Genomic DNA, 12,390 nt, shown 5'->3' with positions numbered 1-12,390 from the left:
GATTTCAAATTGAGAGGTTTTGGTCACTTTCTTGCTTCTCTGCCAAAGAAGTCAATGAGAAGCAGAAGGATATGGTGGGGGCTTAGAAAGAGATCTGAATATAATGGCTTTTGCATCCCTTCTCAATAACAATAACGTTGTCATCTTCCCTTTTTAGAAACAATTGCAACAATGGTCACAAGTGAGTTTCTTTTTTATAGACTCCAGCACCTATGCAAATGAAAATTTAGGGTAAGGCTCGCTCTTTCCCTGCTCAGTGATGGCGGGTGCCAGGTTGGCACTGCTGGGGTTGGTGTCTGCCTTGTTGGTGCTGAGTGGGGTGCGAGGTGAAACATGCACAGAACCAGTTATCTCCCCATCCTATTTTACTACCTCAGATGCTGTTATTTCTTCAGAAGCTGTCTTTGCTGTTGAGTTGACCCTGAAATCTCTGTTGTAAAGGGAGACATTTCTTAAGTCTTTGCTCCATTTTACGACCCTTCTCGCCACGGTTGCCAAGTGAATCCACCCCTCCCCCCTTATCGACCTTGCCTGCCAGAATGCCACAAAAGGTGATTCCGTGACTCCAGGACACAGCAACCGTCACAAATAGGAGTCAATCACCAAGGGTCTGAATTTTGATCACGCGACCTTGCTGTAACAGTTGTGAAAAACGGTCATAAGTTATTTTTTTTCAGCACAGTTGCAATTTTGAATGGTTACCAAATGAACGGTCGTAAGTTGAGGACTACCTGTAATTAATAGGTGGTGGTCCTGAAATTGAAAGTAGGGTGGTTGTTGTTGTTTTTTTGACCTCCATCCCAACTCTTGTTTCAGAAAAAAAAAAAACATAATGACAAAAATAAACTTTCTTTCCTTGCTCTTACCAAATGTTTCAAAACCTTTTGGTCTTTTTTTGCTTCATGAAATAAAAGTCCCTGTATCTTTGTACTTACAGTGATTAGTCCTCAACTTACAACCGTTCACTTCGTTCATTCAAACATTGCAACAGTACTGAAACAATGTGACTTAAGACTGTTCTTCACAGTTAGAGGCTTTTCAGCATCACCATGGTCACATGTCTTTGCTGTTGAGATCTCCCTCACCTATAAAAATGGAGCACAAAATGTGGCCCTCTATGTAGATATCAATGGCGAGCAATTCCCTGTTACATGGGGTCAAGATGTTGGTCGCTATCAGGTTTCTTGGAGCATGGAACATAAGCTGGCTCGCTCGGGCATCTTGCGCAAGGCTCAGCGCAACAATGAGGATGTCTCAGAGATCAAACCTCTTTTTACAGTCAGTGGGGATCATTGGGGTACCTGGAGGGGATCATGAGTCTCCAATGAGGTATTGGCAGCATTAATTGGTGTTCTGCTACATTATATGACATTCACTGCTAAGAGCGACATCCAAACATAAAGCACTTCAATAAACTCTCTCTACCAACCAAAAGAAAAAAGAGAGAAAATCTAGGGTAAATGCCTATGGAAATTCTCAGTCATCCAGGTCATGATTGTCCCAAAGGTATTGTTTTAAGAGGCAACTGGACTTTCTTGGGTTTTTTTTTAAAGACATTTCACTTCTCATCCAAGAAGCTTCTTCAGCTCTGACTGGAATCTTTTGGATGAGAAGTGAAGTGACTTCAAAGAAAAACTAGAAAGTCCAATTACTAGCACTGATGATGTTACCTAGTTAGGGTAATGAAATTTCTGCAAGAAAACAAGCAAGTTCAGAGAGCACCAAGGACCCCTCCTTTTAACCTTCAACTGCAAATATGCTCCTTTAGAGGAAGACTAGCTTACGGCAAGTTGTATTAGACCGGCTCAAAATACAATGGTTCATGTGCTGATTCCCTCCCTCACATATTAAAATTTTACTCTGACCGCAGTTAGTAAATATGGTTTCCCTAACTACAGCCAGCACTTTCGTATTTCATACAACTGTAAATTCTTAAAAGTACAAAGCAAAACAACTAATAATTATTTACCAACGCAGCATGAAAATGTTTTGCATTGTAGTCAAGTACTGTATTTTGTTTTAAATAATTCACCTAAGCATCGCACACTGTTGGACAGAAATCAGATGCTAAAAAATGAAGCAATGTATAATGGATTAGTTCAAGCGAACATTTTAAAATAAACATCAGTCAGCTGCTTGGATTCAGGCTCCATATGCTATTACTTGTGGGAATACTCTGCTAGTTTTCAGCATCTTACCTCCAGAGTAACATCTTTTTAATAAGAAGTCAAAAGTGAAATAAAATGCTTGCTCAAAGCAAATTGTGATTTTTTTAAAAAAAAAAACCTACTCTCCTTTAATTTATTTTAAGGAACCCACAATTATATTTGCTCCTATTACTTTTAATGTGGTATATGATGCTATTAAAAAAAAACCTGTTTTAGTAAAAAAAAAAAATCCTAAAATTTAATAAATGATGAGAGGAACTGTTCATTACTTTAGTCACATCATTTTACCACCTAACAATTGTAAAGTAGCATTTGTGCTCCTCTATAAAAATCACATCAGTAACAATAGTAAAGATGTTTCATTGATGACAACAATAAAAAGCAAGCAAGAAAAAAAGATCAGTCTACTCCAGCACTGATGGGAAATAAAACATGCATCACATTCTTCAGCTTGAACATGTTTGTAGAATTACATTTTGTACTATAAAAGTAGTAATGCTTGTAGTTTGCATGACAGAGAAACATCTTTATGTGGCTGTTAAGTATTTTCCAAAGTTTCTTGGGCATGAGGAAGAGACAAGTGCAATTAATAGTAAAAGAAAATCAACATAATAAACTGAAACGTAAAATAGAGATATAGAGATAGATAGACAGACAGAGATAGATAGATTAGGATAGATGTGGGTAAATAGATGATAGATGATAGATAGATAGATAGATAGATAGATAGATAGATAGATAGATAGATAGATAGATAGATATAGATAGATATGAGATAGATGGATGGATGGATGGATGGATGGATGGATGATAGATAGATAGATAGATAGATAGATAGATAGATAGATAGATAGATAGATAGATAGATAGGAGAGAGAGAGAGAGAGAGAGAGAGAGAGAGAGAGAGAGAGAGAGACAGACAGACAGACAGACAGACAGACAGAGACAGAGAAAGACAGAGAGAGAGATTATAGGTCTCCCTGCTGATTTTACTCTGCTGGTGCTCATCTCATTTTGTCATTATGACAAAACATGGAATGCTGTTACACTCCACTGAAGTGATACTGTACATGTTTGTCTATATGCTTTCGAACTGCTAGGTTGGCAGGAACTAGGACACCTCATCACACGGTGGTAGGACAGGAACCACAGGAGCTTTTCCAGTGTCTATTAAGCCACTGAGCCACAAGTACCTTCCTATTTGTTGCTATAATAAAGTAAAAAGAAAATTATAATAAAAAGAAGAATATTTAACAGGCATTAATAAAAAAAGTCACAGGATCGACCTAAAAAAATCCCTTGGTTTTAATGGCTAATCCTAGTGAACCACCACCATCCTTGGTGGCAGCAGTGGTTAGAATACAATACTGCGGGCTACTTCTGCTGACTATTGGCTGCCTGCAGTTCAGCAGTTCGATTCTCACCCGCTCAAGGTTGACTCAGCCTCCCATCCTTCCAAGGTTGGTAAAATGAGAACCCAGATTGTTGGGGGCAAGATGCTGACTCTGTAAACCACTTAGAGAAGGCTGTAAAGCACTGCGAAGCAGTATATAAGTCTAAGTGCTATTGCTATTGGAATATCTGGGATATTTCCCATCCAAACACTGAGCAGGTTGAATCCTATTCATTTGGTTTCAGCCATTATTTACCATTTCTAACTCACACTTAAGCATGATATAAGCATGTCCTGGTAACATTTCTTATGTTTTCCTGTAATGGATCAAGAACTTTCATGCCATTTTTCTGTTGACTAAAAGTTGGAGATCAGTTTACAGTTTTTACATACATTGTGATAGTCTTTGCATCGTTTCTGAATCTGTCGGAAAATCCTGCTTTAACATTGGCACCACTGAGAATGACTTGTGAGATAGAAATGAGATCAAAACAAGGCAGCATATTGGTGTTGTGGTTGTATGCAACTCAGGGTGTGGAAGAGATAGGGCATTGAAAATATCTGCAAAAATAATAGTTTCATCAGAATGATTAAAGAAGAATTAGTCTCATTTCATAAACAGAATCATTAAAGAAGAATTACAGTCTCATTTCATAAACACCACCAATTATAAATATATGTACGATGTCATGATGGAGTAACAAAAGGCAACCTCATTTAATTTCAGCTTTTCCCTTCTTCCCTGTGGACACCCATGCTGGGAAATGTGCATTTTCTGGATTGTATCAATTTAACTTCTGAGGGCTAGGAGAAAACATACCTGAATAATTCTTAATCTTTCAAAAGAATGGTTTCTTCTGCTGATTCCAAGGGGGGGGGGGGGGAAAGAGATTTTGTAGGATTCCTTCATCCTCATATCCACTGAGGTGTGAGAAAGTAGCACTAATGATAACTGGACATTTAGGACATGAGGTTGTAAAGCAAAACCAAATCCTTGGAATGTACTCCGCATGTCCATTTGGCCATGCTAGCTGGCAATTCTGAGCACTCCAAGACATCTGCAGAATGCTAACTTAAAGAAAATTATTTTAGAAGCCAAATCAAAAGCAAGTAAATGTTGGCATTTGTAAGAGAGGGCACATTTCTCTTCTTTATCCCCCCCTATTTTTAAAGAGCTTCCTTCATTGTTTATATGATGATGACGACAATAACAGTATAGCCTTCAAGAAGCATTCAATAACAAGAAGCATTCAAAGACTATTTTGCATCTCATGAAAGAAAATAGGCTTCTTATTGTGATGTTTTTCATATGCTTTTACCCGATCTCTATAAACACTTCTGCTTTTGTGCTCTCTTGCTCTCTCTCTCTCTCTCACACACACACACAATGCATAAATGCGTATATACTTATAGTCTTACTTGCAAATATTAACAACAAACATATTGGAAGTAGGCAGATGTTTAAAGCAGCTATCCTAGCAAAGCTTTCCCAAGGCTGTTTTTAGTTTAACTATGCTTCAAATTATGGCCTTCCCTCTCTCTTTTCACATCCCTCCCCTCTCCAACCATCTTTTTTTCCTAGCAACAGCTAGATAACAGTTTTTCCTCTAGCAGCTATAAAGATGTACCTGGAGAGATTTGGGAAGAGAGAAACAAGTAGCCATTGCATTCTGCTAACAAGGTTTTAATATAAACTGTTTTGAGCTTTTTAGGAAGAGTAGTATAAAAACGAAAACAGTAACAACAGCTGCCTAGAGTCTTTCAAGTGGGTGTTACACAAATTGATTTAAAAACAAAACAGTAATGCAAAATGCTGCAAGTAGCATTTTTACAAGTAGCATTTTTACTATGATCCTCATACTATTGAAAGCCAATTAGGAACAACCAATTAGGAACAGTGAAAAAGCTATTAATAGCTGATGAAAATTAGCTTGCCACATAGGTATTTCTGTCTTCAGTCATTCTCTTTTCCAACCTGTTCTAAAAATACATATAATGGAAAAATGATTTGTGTATTGTGCAACACACTTGCCAACTGTAAGATGCATAGGCTCTTTCTGTCTTACACACACACACACACACACACACACACACACACCAGAAGGTTATGTGAGGGTTGAAATGCAGGAACTGCTCTGAACTCAGTTTAAGGTTAGTGAAATAAAATAATAATTTGGAACAGCTTTCTTCTTGTGGTACCTTTAACACCATCAAATATCCATATCTGCCTATCCTAGGTCCTTCGAAGGATTTAATAGGTGGACCAAAATGCCAAATTCAGCCAAAACATCTGATTGATTGCACAACAAATGATAATAATTGACAAAGTCACTATCAGTCAATTGCAAAAGGCAGCTTTGCTTGAAACAGCTTACATCTGCAACAACATATTTAATATCTTCAAACAACATCTTCCTATCTAAGGTCCTTGGGAATCTTTATCCACTTGATAGGTGGATAAGCATCTAGCTGAATGTGTGACCTCATAGTCTAAATAAAATTATGGTAACCTGTGTGCTTTCTTTTGGTGTGTTTGCCAGATATGGCAAAGAATTTGCCAAATCTTGCTCTAAAGAAATGTAATTAATGTTTTAACAACTTTTATTTCAAAGTTAAACCATGTCAATCCATTTCAAACTATCCATGGTTCTTTTTAAGAGGCTGCAGTTCTGTTAAGAGCTCCTTAAAGCATTTGAAAACATTTTATTTTGAAGCCTTGGAAGCAAGTAACCATTAATGTGTATTGGCCTGGCTAAAAAAAAGTGGCTCTTAAAAAGTGATACAATGGGGCAAAAATTCAAATGAAATGATGTGAAAGAGAGAAAGAAGGGACAAAGAGAAAGAAAGAAAGAAAGAAAGAAAGAAAGAAAGAAAGAAAGAAAGAAAGAAAGAAAGAAAGAAAGAAAGAAAGAAAGATGATAGGTAGGTAGTAGGTAGGTAGATGATGGATGGATGGATGGATGGATGGATGGATGGATGGATGATAGATAGATAGATAGATAGATAGATAGATAGATAGATAGATAATAGCCACTAATGATAAACAAAGCAAAATGTAGGTAATACAAATGCACCCATAGAAGACAAAATTAGAGCATAAAAGAGAGATTTCTGAAATGTCACACTTTTGACAAGCTCTTCTTTTTGATCTAATATACATATGCTATTCTAGCTGTATTTTCATAGATGTGGATCGTGTCCTCTTTGTAGTTAGTCTATACTTGAATTTAGGTTAAGTCTCATTATTTATACCAGGTCTTTCTTCAAACATAAAAAATGTTGAATAAGCCTAGTTAATAAATATCTTTGGTACGATCCAATCAAACTTGAATATTTTGGAATCCTTGTTTTCTGCAAGGAAGAGTTAAACCAAAGTTAAAAAATGTGTTAAAAACTTTTTTGATTCTTCAAAGTAATTAATTCTAACTAGGGCATATCATCTTATATTGGAGGATCAGTAGTAATAGATACTTTAACAGTGGAAGATAAGATACAGGATGAAGAAGCAATTTCAAAAGAACTACACTAGTTGAATATCTCAAACAGATAGCCAAAGGGAAGCAAGCTTGGGACTTCCTTCCTTCCTCCCTGCCTTCTTCCTTCGCTCCCTTCTCCTCTAAAACCCTGAGCTTACTGTAGCTTTTCACAAAACTCTACTTTGTTCAGCATTCAGAAAGTATTAAACTCTATATATGAAAAGGCCCTCTACTTGTTGAAGTTTAATACCCCCAACTATATTAACCCTATTTTGTTTGTCTTACCTTTCTATTAAGCTGCATGAAAAGCTCACCACATCTATCTTACAAAGTAGTAAGTTCTCTGCGGGTGAGGACGAAATAAATAATTTCCTGGAACTGATATGACTCGGTGAATACATTTGAGACTTTTCATTAATAAACTCATCTGATTCCGACATATTAAAAGTTGCACTGAAAGATAACTTTGCTGCATTTTTTTAAGAAAAACGTATTCTCCTCTGGACTTTTCATTTTTAGGAATCCAATTTTCTCCCCTGGTGATGATTACTCACTGGAACACTTTCATAACAATCTCTTCACATCTCTTATCCTTTTGTATGCATCAGTCCAAGTGTTATCTCTTCTTCTCCCATCCAGGATGAATATAAACCTAATTTTCTCCAAGACTCATAGTTCTAGTTCCAGAAGCCCATTATCTATTTCTTTTGCCCTATCTTGTATCTTTCCATGTTTCTTGTAAAGAAGGATGTGCAAAATTATATATAATTCATCTGTTGAGGCCTTGCAAGTCCTTGATATATACATCTATGGTAATGTCTCCCAATTTCATCATTTTTTTCCATAATGCCCTGTACAACAGTCTATTTGATACCACTGATTAAAGCACACTTCAAGTGACAGAGAGGTATCTATGATTCATTTTAATAAGCATTCACCTCACCTGAAGTGTTCCATTCCTATTCATTGTCAGAGTGTACTAGGTGATCCCCACCTTTAAAGCTTTCTTATTTTTTTAAAAAAACATGATTATGAAAAGGGTAGTTTATAAAGAATGTACATGGTAGAATAATAACTAGAACTTCTGAAGAAACCTATGGGGATGTTGAAATAAATGTCAAATGTGTCAGCCTTAAAAGTTTAATAGCACTTACATTTAATTTGTTTTTAATAACTCTTCCTTTCAGGTTTAGGGGGAAAAATGTGAAGGGGCATGTTTGAGAAAAGGGCCCTTGTCAAACCTGTCCTGTCCTCCCACACGCTTACTCATTCTTGCTGAAATGTTTAGGAGCATCTTTATTTGCATTGCAGCAGGCAGTGCTGACCTGAGAAATGAAAGTTCACATAATGAGTAGGTAGACCAAGGTGCCATATCTATGTCTTTCTGTAATATTTGCATGTGGATAATAAATGGAAGTGCGATCTGCAATTGAAATACCATAGCTCAGTGAAGAAGCACGGACTTAACATTTAGAAATGTTTCTTTTCGGAAAGAAGCATGTGTTCTTTTCTATATTACATTTGCTTCTTATATCTGCAGTCCAGAATAGTTTATATGTTTCTTCCTATGTTTGTATGTTATATCAAACTAAGATGTAGTATTGCTGTTGTTAGTTGCAAAGTCATGTCTGACCCATTGTGACCCCATGTACAATGTTCCTCCAGGCCTTCCTGTCATCTACCATCCTCTGGAGTTCATTTAAGCTCACGCCTACTGCTTCAGTGACTTCATCCAGACATCTCATTTTCTGTCATCCCCTCCTTCTTTTGCCCTCAGTCTTTCCCAGCATTAGGCTCTTTTCCAGTGAGTCCTTCTTTCTCATTAGGTGGCCAAAGTATTTGAGTTTCATCTTCAGGATCTGGTCTTCCAAAGAGCCATCAGGTTAATCTCCTCTAGGACTGATCAGTTTGATCACCTTGCAGTCCAAGAGGCTCTCAGGAGTCTTCTCCAGCACCATAGTTCAAAGGCCTCAATTCTTCGGCTCTCAGCCTTTCTTATGGTCCAACTATCACAGCCATACATTGCAACTGGGAAAACCATAGCCTTGACTATACACACTTTCGTTGGCAGGTTGATGTCTCTGCTTTTTACTTTTTAGTATGCTGTCTAGATGTAGTATTAGGGTTAGCCAAAGCAAGATGTGTTCTGCAACAACACCTATCCACTGTAGAGGAGTTCAAATCTGTAGGACAAGATGGATTATATCTCAGACTTCTGAAGGAACTTGCAGACCTGATCTTGGAATCATTGATCCATATTTTTCAAAGATCCTGGTGCACTGGAGATCCAGAGCATTGAAAAAGAGCTGATGTGCATCCAATCTTTAAAAAAGAAAAAAAGGATCCTGAAACTATGGACAATTAACCTGTTTGTCAATGCTCTAACTAATGAATTGGAAGCTTGACACTTGGAGCCTTGACATTGATATTGATACCTGGGGAAGATTGTAGAAAAGATAATCAAGCAACAGATCAGCAAAAACCTAGAAACAAGCAAAGATTGTCAGAATATTCATGAACTGTGTTAGATATTTGCATAAACTGCTATAGTCTCCACTCAGGTCCGCCACCAGGGCGGGAACAAAGGGTTGTCCTGATTGGATGGGGGGTCTGCCAGCTCCCTATAAAAGGGGAGCTGCATGACCCCATAGCAAGCTGGATCACTTCTACTTCACTAATAAAGAGCTGATATGTCATTATCATCTGGAGTCTGTTCTCTCGTTGCCCGAATTTAACACTGGCGACGAGGGTGGGATCGAGAGGCAGATAGGACAAAGATCTACTAACAGAATCCACGGATCGATCCAGCCCGGATTTCGGCAGAAATTCCGGCAGCCATCTCAGCGCGGCAAATTCAAACGCAGGACAAGATGGTGATGCACGCTCCACCAACCCCGTACAACCCAGTAGCCGAGCATTGGGAATCCTACATGCTGAGATTCGAATGTTTCCTCGAGGCTAACGATCTCACGGGAGTACCGGACTCCCGGAAAAGAACATGTTCCTGAGCTACTGTGGTCGAGAGGTTTTCGAAACGGCCACGGATCTTTCAGAGCCAACTCCCATCCAGGCAGTCACATGGACGGCTCTGCAACAAACGCTGCAGACACACTATGCACCCAAGCCTTCCCGCCACGTTCGCCACCACGAGTTCTACATGCGGAATCAGAAGACGGACGAAACGATAAACCAATACGTTGCAGCACTTCGCAAAGCGGCAACGTATTGCGAATTCAGAAATCTGGACGAGCACATCCTGGATCGCCTCATATGCAGAGTGCGGGACATTTCATTGCAGAAACGTTTATTGGCAAGATGCAATTTAACGTTGCAAATCGCACTCGATGAGGCAAGAGCTTCAGAATCAGCGGACAGATCCACGGAAATGCTACAACGCGGGTACGGCACACCCCAATCCTGAACCAGACAAACCCGGGTGCATCACGAGGCCACCGATCAAGAAACCGAGGACAGCGAGTGCGAAGACAGCCATCACATGCGCAGCACCCACACAAAACCGGCGCGAAAATTCGAATCCCGTTTGCCACCCTGCGCAAGCTGCGGAGGGAATCATCCCCGGTCTACCTGCCGGTTTAGAGACGCTGTTTGCTCACGTTGCGACAAAATCGGGCACATTGCGAAGGTGTGCCGGAGCGAAGTCCCTGCTACAACATGGCAGCCGCCATCGTATTGCCGACAGAAGCCCACCCCAGGGGCTTGGCGGAAAAACAAAGGGCGCCCAGAGAGAGAGCCAAGAGAGTCAGCCGAGAGAGAGTATTCCCAGAGAGAACCACTAAGAACCTATCTCACAACGATAGGACAGGTCAGCACAAAGCGACCTAAAAAGCTGAAACTCACTGTCATCCTAGAGGACTCCCCTTGCGAGCTTGAAGTCGACACGGGATCATCACTGACGATCATTTTGTGGTCAGCGATGAAAAAGGCGATTCCGAGCCTAAAGAAGCGCCAACTACGAACACCAGACATCCTGCTTCGAGACTACCAGGGGAACAGGGTCCCCATCGTGGGTCAAGGCACGTTTCGAGTCCAGTTCAAAAACATCAGAGCCCAGCTGCCCGTGACTGTTGCCAGCGCACCATTACAAAGCCTCCTGGGACTGGATTGGTTCGAAGCCTTGGGGCTAGAAGTTACCGGGATCAACGCCGTGGGTAGCAGCAGTGCTGAGGGAATTTTTAAGGAGTTCGAGGATGTGTTCAGCCCCGGCCTTGGTAAGTATGTAGGCAAACAAATTTCATTTAATTTGGATCCAAATGTGGCGCCTATCAGGCTCAAACCTAGGAGAGTGCCTTTTGCGCTCTGTCCCAAAATTGATAAGGAAATTGATAAGCTGGTAGAGCAAGGAATCCTTGAACCAGTGGATCACGCTCGCTGGGAAACTCCAATTGTGACCCCCGTTAAGCCAGACGGGTCAGTCCGTATCTGCACAGACTATAAATGCACAATTAATGTCGCCCTACAACAAAGCGCATATCCTGTGCCCATAGTACAACACCTATTGCACTCGTTGGGGCCAGGAATTTTTTTTTGCAAAACTAGACATGGCACAAGCGTATCAGCAGCTGCCAGTGGATAGCGCCACGGCGGAGGCCCAAACTATAGTGACGCACAGGGGTGCTTTTAAATGCAACCGGTTGCAATTCGGCGTAAGCATCGCTCCGGGATTGTTCCAAAGCGTCATGGAATGGCTTTTGCTTTTCCCTTATTTCGACGACATCTTGGTATCGGCTGCAAACGAGGAGCAATTATTAAAGCATGTAAGGACTGTTTTGGCCAGAATTCGAGAAAAGGGTCTCCGCCTAAAAAAGGAAAAATGCCAAATTAATGTGCCCAGTGTAGAATTCCTGGGTTACAGGATCGATGGACTGGGAATACACCCGACATCGAAAAAATTAAGGCGATCCAGGACGCCCCCACACCACAAAATCAGACTGAGTTGCAGGCCTTCCTCGGACTTCTTAACTTCTACAGCGTCTTTCTCAGACAGAAAGCCACCGTTGCTTAGCCGTTGCACTGACTTCTAGCGAAGAATGCAAAATGGACCTGGGGACGGTCCGAGGCTACCGCTTTCGCCGCAATCAAGCGCCTGCTGACGACCGACTCTCTGCTAATCTAGTACAGCCAAACCCTACCACTGGTATTGACCTACGATGCCTCACCTTTCGGCATCGGCGCAGTACTCAGCCACAGAATGCCAAACGGGAACGAAGCCCCCATCGCTTTCTACTCAAGGACATTGTCTTCGGCGGAACGCAACTACAGCCAACTGGACAGGGAAGCGTTAGCCGCTGTGGCTGGAGTCAAGCGTTTTCACAAATACCTCTACGGCCATGAC

The 12,390-nt window shown here is 40.4% G+C and overlaps 1 pseudogene across 1 annotated transcript; it reads left to right on the top strand.

The window, feature by feature from the left end:
- Positions 1 to 242: 242 nt before the first annotated feature.
- LOC309389609 (translocon-associated protein subunit delta-like) lies at positions 243 to 1,401 on the top strand (annotated as a pseudogene). The gene is made up of 2 exons: positions 243 to 400; positions 1,060 to 1,401. The product of its transcript is annotated as a translocon-associated protein subunit delta-like (transcript).
- The last annotated feature ends 10,989 nt before the right edge of the window (positions 1,402 to 12,390 follow it).

The sequence above is a fragment of the Natrix helvetica genome (genome assembly GCF_964273705.1).
Source record: "Natrix helvetica genome assembly, chromosome: 3".
NCBI lineage: Eukaryota > Metazoa > Chordata > Lepidosauria > Squamata > Natricidae > Natrix > Natrix helvetica.
This window is presented reverse-complemented; position numbering and strand designations above follow the sequence as displayed.